Source organism: Octodon degus, unplaced genomic scaffold, assembly GCF_000260255.1.
Source record: "Octodon degus isolate 3935 unplaced genomic scaffold, OctDeg1.0 scaffold00004, whole genome shotgun sequence".
NCBI lineage: Eukaryota > Metazoa > Chordata > Mammalia > Rodentia > Octodontidae > Octodon > Octodon degus.
Genome location: NW_004524580.1, coordinates 28,751,004 through 28,760,044, shown reverse-complemented (window position 1 = coordinate 28,760,044; position 9,041 = coordinate 28,751,004). Strand labels below are relative to the sequence as shown.

General features: G+C 43.4%; 1 protein-coding gene across 1 annotated transcript in view; it reads left to right on the top strand.

Annotated features, from left to right (window-relative positions):
• Uhrf1bp1l (UHRF1 binding protein 1 like) overlaps positions 1 to 9,041 on the top strand; it is a 149,547-nt gene that overhangs the window by 528 nt on the left and 139,978 nt on the right. The window lies entirely within an intron of this gene.

The window sequence follows — 9,041 nt, the reverse complement described above, 5'->3', positions numbered from 1 at the left end:
GCGGCGCCGGGCTGGGGCAGAGGTCGAGGCCACCCGGGGCCGAGGTGGGGGCGTCGTCCTCAGGCCCCGGCTGGAGGCGGCGGGCTGACAAGGGCGGGCTCGGTGCGGGGCGTCGGCGCGGCTGGGTCTCCGCAACAGCCGCTTGCCTCGCGGTGCGCTCGGTCCCCCACCTGGCGCTCGCGCTGGTGAGCCTCGCAGGGCGTGACTGTTGGCACAGTTAGGGTCAGATTTAGGTAAATAACTGGTTACCGCTTTGACAAGTTGTTTCTGGAGTCCTTTCAGTCCCCCATCGTTCTTACTGAAGAGTTTTGCGTCCGACACCCTTTTGACCAGGGAGTTAACATCTGTGATGATTAAACCTCCCAAATGTCATTCTTTCCGTTTCATAAAACAGTTTTAGTCAGAAACATGACTCAGTAAACTGGCAGTTTGTTACTGTTCTTGGCTTCTCCCTATTTGTCTCAAGACACAGGCTAAATGTATGATCTTGCTCCAACTTGGTAACAGTGAATTCAGAGCGTCTGGTTAGGATCCCTTTCTCTTCTCTGTTATTTGTAAACTGATGACTACTTTTAACTGATTTTTAGGGCCAGACTTGGATATAATAACTTGTGTACTAAGCGTAACTCGTGATTTTCCAGGTTTTATACTACAGGTTGTATATTAGGAAACAATACATACGTGATTCAGCAAATACTTTCTTGATTTATGACGTTAAGACAGCTTTTTTTAAAGTAGCAAATTAGCAGCGTTTATGAATTTTATGTTTCTTAATATTATAACCAAATAGGAAGTTCCTTTTAAAATTGTACCTAGAAGCTGGGTGTGATGACACAAACCTATAATCCGGATGAGGCAGGAGTATCCTAAGTTTGAGGTCAGCCTGGGCAATTTAAATTTAGAGAGACCTTGGGTCAAAATAAAAAGGGGTTGGAAATGTAGCTTAGTGTGAAGGCCCTGGGTTCAGTCCACAGTATGCAGTCAATCAGTCAGTCAAATCAGTCAACCATACAGGCGGTCAAATATTGAACTTTTTTTTTTTTTTTTTGTCTTTTTGAGACAGGGTTTCTTTCACTGTGCCTTTCAGGCAGGCCTTCAACTCACTTTGTAGTCAGGCTGGCTTCAAACTCTCAGCAATCCTCTTGCCTCAGCTTCTCAAATGCTGAGATTAAAAGTGTGCACCACCATGCCCAGCTAAATATTGAACTTTTTTGGAGGAAGATTTTATCTGTTATTATTTCAGAAAAGTCTGGCTTTTTTTCTTCCACCTTTTGTGTAATTTCCCCCACCCTTCCTTATACCCCATTCCACAAAAAAATTCAGACCAATGAAGAATGATTTTTACTCTTTTATTAGTGCATAGAAATGAGTTTCCTTGGCTTTGTTTATTCTGTTCCTCTTCTCATAACTGAGTTGAAAGCCTGTTTTCGCACTGTCCCAAGGATGATGGCCCATAGCTAGTGCTACTGTAGATGTCTAGAAGAAAATTTAATTCAGTCAGTAAGTGCCTTTGGGCATTAGTGTTTAATTCTGTGGTAGAATTCCATTTCAGAAGGACTTTTTTTTTTTTATATATGGCAAATTAAGTTCAGGACCTTCTGCTTGCTGGGTAGGTGCTGTGCCTTGAGAAAGACTCTTTAAAAAATTAAGAACAAGGTAAATGGCTGATGTCATAAAATAAACACCCACATACTGAGAATTAAGTCTTTAAGATTATTATTACTATTATTTTCAGTACCTGGGATTGAACTTAAGTTTTTGCTATTATTAATCTTTTAAATATATCGAAGTTCAAGACAATGCAACTAGAGTTAAGAGTCTGTCTCTGTCTCTGTCTCTCTGCCTGTTTCCAGTATTCATAATAGGAAAAGCAAGGGCTGAGGAGATAGTTCAGCGCTGTAAGCATCTGCCTGGCAAGCACAAGGTCTTGAATTCAATTCCCGGTACCATTAAAAAGAAAAAAAAAGAAGCAGTAACAAAATAGAAAAAACAAACCACAGGTTTTGATACATGGTAGTGATCAATGTAGAAATTAAATTTTTTTAATGACCAGGGGTAAGTTTAATTGTATAGATTATTCATTGTCATGAAGATGTCACTGTATAGATCTAGTTATCTGGAATATATTTTAGTATAGTTAAAAGTTAACAGGAAATACTTAAAACATTACTTGCTAATAATAGTCACCTTGCATAGTCTGTAGATGCAATCTGTATCACTTTCTCAAAGGTGGCTTTTTGGTTTTTTTTTTTTTTTTGGTTTTGTACATGGGATGAAACAATATAAATTCAAAACTTACAGATCAGGGTTAGCTCTTATCACTCATCTCTTTTAAAAAGTTTATGAATCTCCAGTCAAAACCAACAGGGTATGTCAAGTACACCTCTCCTGAAGTGTGATCGCTACACTCCCAAGCAGACCACAGGATGCACACCACCTGGAATGTCCTCAGAAGGCTCTGTCATCGACAGGTAACAGAGTAAAACCCCAGAGTCCTTTCTTTCCAACAAACAGGTATAGATAGGGACAGAAGGGACTATTCAAACTTCGTCTTCTTTCCTTGTGGCTTGTGGTCTCCACCTCCTCCCCGGCCTCCTCGGAAGCCACCTCGCCCTCCAAAGCCTCCCCGGCCTCTGCCTCCGAATCCACCTCGGCCACCTCTGCCGCCAACCCGGCCCCCGAAGCCACCTCGGAAAGGTGGCTTTTTGTGACCTCAGTTTAAAATCTGTAGCATTCATCTCTTCTGTCATAGTATATGCTTATATATTCAGTGTTTTTTTCTGTACTTGAATGAATGTAAACTCCATGAAGGCAGGGATTTTTCTTTTGAAGCTGGCATGAAATAGGTACTCAGTGGGTGTTTATTGAATTAATAGTACAGGACTGTGCCACTAATATTGTCATAGATTTGAAGATGACCAATTTCCTTGTGAGTTTAGGAAGCAATGAATAATTGAATCATTGAATACATATGGTGTCCTGGAAGGGAAGAACTAAGAAAATGACCTAGTTCTTTTGCTGCCTCCCCTGTCCCATTTTTACTGGGGGTTGAACCCAAGGCCTTTGCACTGAGCTACATCCCCCCTCCATTTTTTTATTTTTGAAATTTGGAGGCAGGTCTTGACAAATTTCCAGGTTGTTCAGCCTGGGTTTAAAGTTGCTAGCAAATAAATGAATAAATAAAAAATAAGAAAAATAAACTTTCTACCCTCTTCCCTTAGCCTCCCAGAAAGACAAGGTCTCTCTATGTTGTCCAGCTTGCCTTGAACTCTTGATCATCCTGCTTAGGCTCCCAGGTGCTGGGATTGTAAGCTTGCCCCACCATGCCTGAAAATGACCTAGTTGTTATAGGGGAACATAGGGAGTCTACCTATGATGTCATAAAATAAACACCCACATACTGAGAGGACTGTTTAAGGACCAACAAGAGAAAAAAGAATATTTACTGTGAGTCTTGAGATTGAAGTATAGTAAAATTGCCAGATTAAAACTAGCACTGTTGTCCAGAAGTAGGTATTTGATGTATTTGGTTGTTACAGGGTCTCATTACACAGTTCATACTCATAGTGATCCTTCTGTTTTCAGCCTGCCCAGTGCCGGAATTACAGGCCTATGCCACTATGCCCAGACTTTGTGGCCAGCTCAGCCTGCCCTGAGGGGGAATGTGGTGTCCAGTATCGAACCTCGGTCCCTGTGCTTGCCTGAGCTTGCCTAAGCAGGGGCTTTAGTCTACTGGGCTCTCAGGGAGATGGCTCGGTAGGATAAGCGCTTGACTGGCAAACACAAGGATCTGAGTTCAATCCCCAGTTCCGCAAAAACAAAACAAAAAAAACCCCACAAAACCAGAAACATGTAATTGAAAAGCCATTATGTTGGAAAAATTATGAAACAGGAATAGTTAATAGATGAGCAAATGCGTTAAGTAAATGCTGAACTACTTCAGTATAAATCAATATAATTTTCTTTGCAGTAATAAGTAGTGTATGTCGTTGACAAATCGGAATGGAGGACAGGAAGTATGTAGTTAGAGGGGGAGCAGGTTACAGTGTTTACGCTTTTGAGATGTGGCATAGGCTTAGAATCTCAGCACCCTGGGGGACTGAGGCAGGACAATTGCAGTTTTGAGCCCTGCCTGGCAAGTTATCGAGATTTTTCTCTCCTATCCTCACCTCTCTTCTCCTCTCTTCCCCTCCCCTCTCCTCCCCACTCCCCTCTCTCCTCTCCTTTTCCCTCTCCTCCCCTGATCTCTCTCTCTCTCTCTCTCTCTCTCTCTCTCTCTCTCTCTCTCTCTTTTTCTCTTTTCTCCGACAGGTTCTCAATATGCAGTTCACGGTGGACTTGAGCTAACTTTGTAGCCCAGGTTGGCTTCAAACTTGAGGATTGTAATGATCCTCCTGCCTCAGCCTCCTGAGTGCTGGGATTACAGGTGTGTGCTACCAGTTCAGGTCTTTCTTTCTCCTTCCATCCTTCCCTGTCTCCCTCCCTCTCCCTTTGAGACAGGGTTTCACTATGCATGTTTCACCACACTATGTTCACCTTCAGGTTCGCCTTGAACTCATTTTGTAGTCCAGGCTGTCGTAGAAGGCACAGTGATCCTCCTACTTCAGTCTCTGGAGTGCTGGGACTATAGGTGTATACCACCATGCCTGGCAAGACCTTTTTTTTTTTTTTTTTTTAAAACAAAACAAAACAAAACAAAACAGTATAGTGTGAAGCCTTAGGATTCAATTTTCCAGTACATGACATACCACCACGAACCCCCAAAGGAAAGTGAAACAGGGAAAGGTTTTGAAGAAAAAAGTTACAGGGGTCATTCAAACTAGACACAGCACAGGGTATTGTGGAGACTTTTCTAGGAGAATCTTTTCACAAGGGAATGGAAAGTTACAAAAAACATTGTTGGGGGTGCCTGTAATCCCAGCACTTAGGAGGCTGAGGCCAGAGGATCACTGTGAGCCATCTCTGGGCATAGTGAGTTCAAGGTCAGCCTAAACCACGTAGAAAGAGCCTGTCTCAAATGAAAAGTGAAAAAAATGTTAAAGTGAATGAAAGAAAGGTTGGAGCAGCAACTACCTTTGAGTCCAAGATCTTACCATCCTGACAGTGCATGTGTGTGCCTGTGCCTGTGCCTGTGCCTGTGCCTGTGTGTGTAGACAGGACTGTGGAGGTGTGTGTGCAGGAGCGAAGGGTCCAGACATTTAAGAAGCAAGGGCCTGAAAAGGAGTAAGGGCAGGTTCAGATCCCAAAGCTCTCTTCACCCTCACTTCGTCCCCTGGGGCACACCATGAAATACCTGCCATCTTCTGGGAACTCAGCATTGCTGACCACAGTGCCCCTGGCCCAAGTGGAACCTTGGTCTAATTGGGGCCAGGGTCTGTTTTGCCCCTTGGGACATTCTCAGTGTCTGGAGACAGTTTGGACTGTCGTGACTGGGGGAAGGCGCTGCCAAGCGTTTTACCACATGCTGACAGCACTTGTCCCCTAGCAAGAAGTTATTTTACTTTGAGATCAGGAGATTGGTTTGAGAGTATGCATAAGATGGAGCAGGGAGCTTTGCAAGGTGAGGTTTTTTTTTACTGCAAATAATAAAACGCAGCAGTATTTAAGTGAAAAGGGAAATTAGGAAGGTCAGAGCATCAGAGGAAGATCTGAACAGTAAACCTAGGGATGAACAGGAGGCAGCTGCCTCCTAAAGGCCACACGAAGGCCCTGCCCTTTCCTCTTAGCACAGAGCTTTACGGCTGCTGCCCTGCTGATGGGTCATATCTCGTGTGAAGAGCTGTTCTGTGCACCACAGTGTGTTCACTGCTTCTAGTGGTGCCTTAATGGCAAAATTGTCCTGGTTGAGAACCAGAATTTTATTTTTTAAGTTTATTTTTTATTTTTTTTGTATTTTAGTACAGGGTCTGCAGAGTCTTATTATGTAGATTGGACTTGTGATCCTCCCGTTTTCATCCTCCAAAGTGCTGGGATTACAGGAGCACGCCTCCACGCCCAGTCTGTTGCCTTCTCAGTGCACCCCGGGGCAAGGCTGGCATGGCATGCCCTGGTTCACCGGCTGCTGTGCTCTGCTTAAGCAGGTGCCTTAGTCTTCTGAGCTTTTTGGCTGGTCCGAGAACCAGAACTTTAAGGTCCTGACTCATTTCTCGTAACTCTCAGTCTTGAATCTCTCCTGTCAACTTCCCAATTCCCAGGAGAGAGAATGTGTGTGGTCAAGTTCCATCATTTCATTGGTCAATTAGCAGTGGCAAAGAGTTGTACTGTATATTATGGGGAGAGTGATTTTGAATCTAGGTTGCTGCTCCATTTGGTGTCTGTAATAGACTCAGAACTGAATGAGATTTTCATGGGCCTCATTTGGTACATGAAGGAAATTGAACCTTTTCTCTGGCATGCGGGAGTGATTACTAATAAAGGATTCCAGATGGAAGAGTGAGTGATCAGTAGAGTCCAGTGTCGTGGAGTCTAGCATGCAGGAGCAGTATCCGGAGTGGAAATGTGGTGTCTGTGAGTGGACTCTGAGTAACTTCAATAGAAAACTGAAGTAGAGTTTGGATATATGTCCTTCAGAACTTAGGGGTGGGTTGGAGAACCACATTTCAAAGAGAATGGAGGGCTGGTGAGATGGCTCAGTGGTCTAAAGCACCTACTTAGAACAAGCTCAGCAAAGCACAAGGACCACTGTTCAATCCTCCAGTACCACATGCCAGCCAGCCCCGCCCCCTGGTGGGCTGAGCTGGCCACACACACACACACACACACATAAATAAATAAAATTTAAAAAAAAAAAAAAAAAAAAAAAAAGAGAATGGAAGTCAGACAGGCTCCACAGATGTAGGCAGAAGCTACTTGAAGGTTGTAGCATGATTCATTTTGTAGACTTAAGGGAAAGGAACAAGTGAGGGGGTTGAGTGGCCTGAGACTGTTAAATATTCAGAATATTTGTTGTGAAGATTAGTGAGGGTTGAATCTTTGGCAGGGTCTGGCGACCCAGTGGCAGAGCCATTGGAGTAGAGTGCCTCATTGCCTGCTGATGGGGAGAGCAGGGACTCAGGATGACCTGAGGGGAGAGGCAAGGGCTGTCACATTGTTAGAAATGAATGAATGAATGAATGAATGAATGCATCTGGGTGAGGGCCCCAGTGCAGGAAGAGTTGGAACTGGAGGTGGTGGAGGGAAAAGTAAGCCCAGTGTAGCAACAGCTGCCAGACCTGGCCCTGGACCGAGTGGCTGGTGAGAAAGTGGGAGTGGTCGGGAATGTGTACTGCTAGGTCTATAATCAACAATATTTAGTCTCCCAAATTTTGTTCTCAAATAACTTCATATCATTATTGAAAGACTAGTAACATGCTTCACTTTGGCGGTAAAAGTTATGTACAGATTTTGGCAGTACTCGGGGCCTGAAACCCAGGGCCTTTGCACTGAGCTGCATCCTCAGCCCTTTTCAGCTTTCTTTTTTTCTTTCTTAGGACAAGATTTTGCTATGTAGTTTGTTGACCTGGAATTTACCACATAGCTTGTCATCCCAACACTCGGGAGGCTGAGACAGGAGGATCACCACAAGGTTGAGGCCAGCCTGGGGTATATAGTGAGTTAAAGGCCAACCTGAACTGCATAGTCTCAAAAACCAAAACACAAACAAACAAATAAAAAAAAGCACATAGAAGCTGAGCATCATCTTTAAGGAATAACTCATTATTTGGGTGTCTCCATTGATTGAGGTTTTTTTTTTTCTACCAGAATTTGAATAAAATTCTATAAGATGCAGAAAAAAATGAAAGTACAGAAACAATCTGATAGAATTCAGGATAGAGAATATAAATCTTTTGAGTCAAATCAAAGTATGAAGACCTTGAAACAAATATGACTTAGATATTAGCCTGTAGAGACTAAAACAAAAGTGCAGGAAGGACCGCCTTGAGGATTTAAGTGGATAGTTATTAATTCTTTGCTTTGACTAGGAAAGACAAAATAATGACATAAGGCAAATATCTGGAGAAGAGATGGATTGATTGCTTTAAAGATCCCCCAGTTTGTTGTCTAGTTCATACTTTTCCTCCCTCCCATCTGCTTGTGTCGGCTCACTTCCTGTGGCGAGATCGCCCTGCCCTGTGGTGACAGCCTCTTCTCTCAGGCCTCATTTCTCTAGTCTGTTTTCTTTGGACAGTTTTTTCTTTTCATTTTTTTTTTTTTTTTTTGGTGAAACTGGGGATTGAACTCAGGCCCTTGCTCTTGCCAGGCAAGCGCTTATTCTACTGAGCCATCTCCCCGAACCTATACTTCTTTTTGTTTTTTATTTTTGTACTTTAGGGAAGGGTCTACATGGTCTACAAAGTCTCACTGCATAGTGATCCTCCTGTTTACAGCCTGCCAAGCACTGGGATTATAGGTGTGTGCCACCACACCCAGTCTTAAGGCAGGGCAGGGCCAGCATTGCTGGCCTGGGGAATATAACTCCCCGCCTGCAGCATCTGTCTGCCTAAGCAGGCACTTTAATCTGCTGAGCTATTTGGTTGGCCCTCTGGGCAGTTTTATTTATTTATTTATTTATTTAGGCTCAGCTCTGCGCACCCTGTGGGTGGAGCAGGCACCTGGGATCAAACCTTGGTCCCTGCACTTGCCTAAGCCTGCCAAAGCAGGCTCTTTAGAACTGAGTCATCTCTTTGGGCAGTTTTAACTCAGCTAGTTTTCACCAATCTCCACCGTTTTGAAACCTTTTAGGTCTTAAGACGGTTCCACAAAAAAAAAAAAAAAAAAAAAAAAAAGACAAAGCCTTTGTTTTTGTCCCATGGACTGTCATCTCTTTAAGGGAAGTCACCCTGATGCGCTTTAATTCCACAGCCAACTGCTTGTCTTTATCAGCATCGTTTCTTTAGCGTCTGCCACAGAAGTTGTGAAGTGTAGACATTCTAAAATTGTGTGGAGTTGGCTGGACAAGTAATTGCATATCACTTTGACCTTCCTTCATAAGATAGCTAGGAATGGTTGACTATCTTTAATACTTCTGGCAGTTTTAAGAAGTTGACTCACAGTTTGAAAGT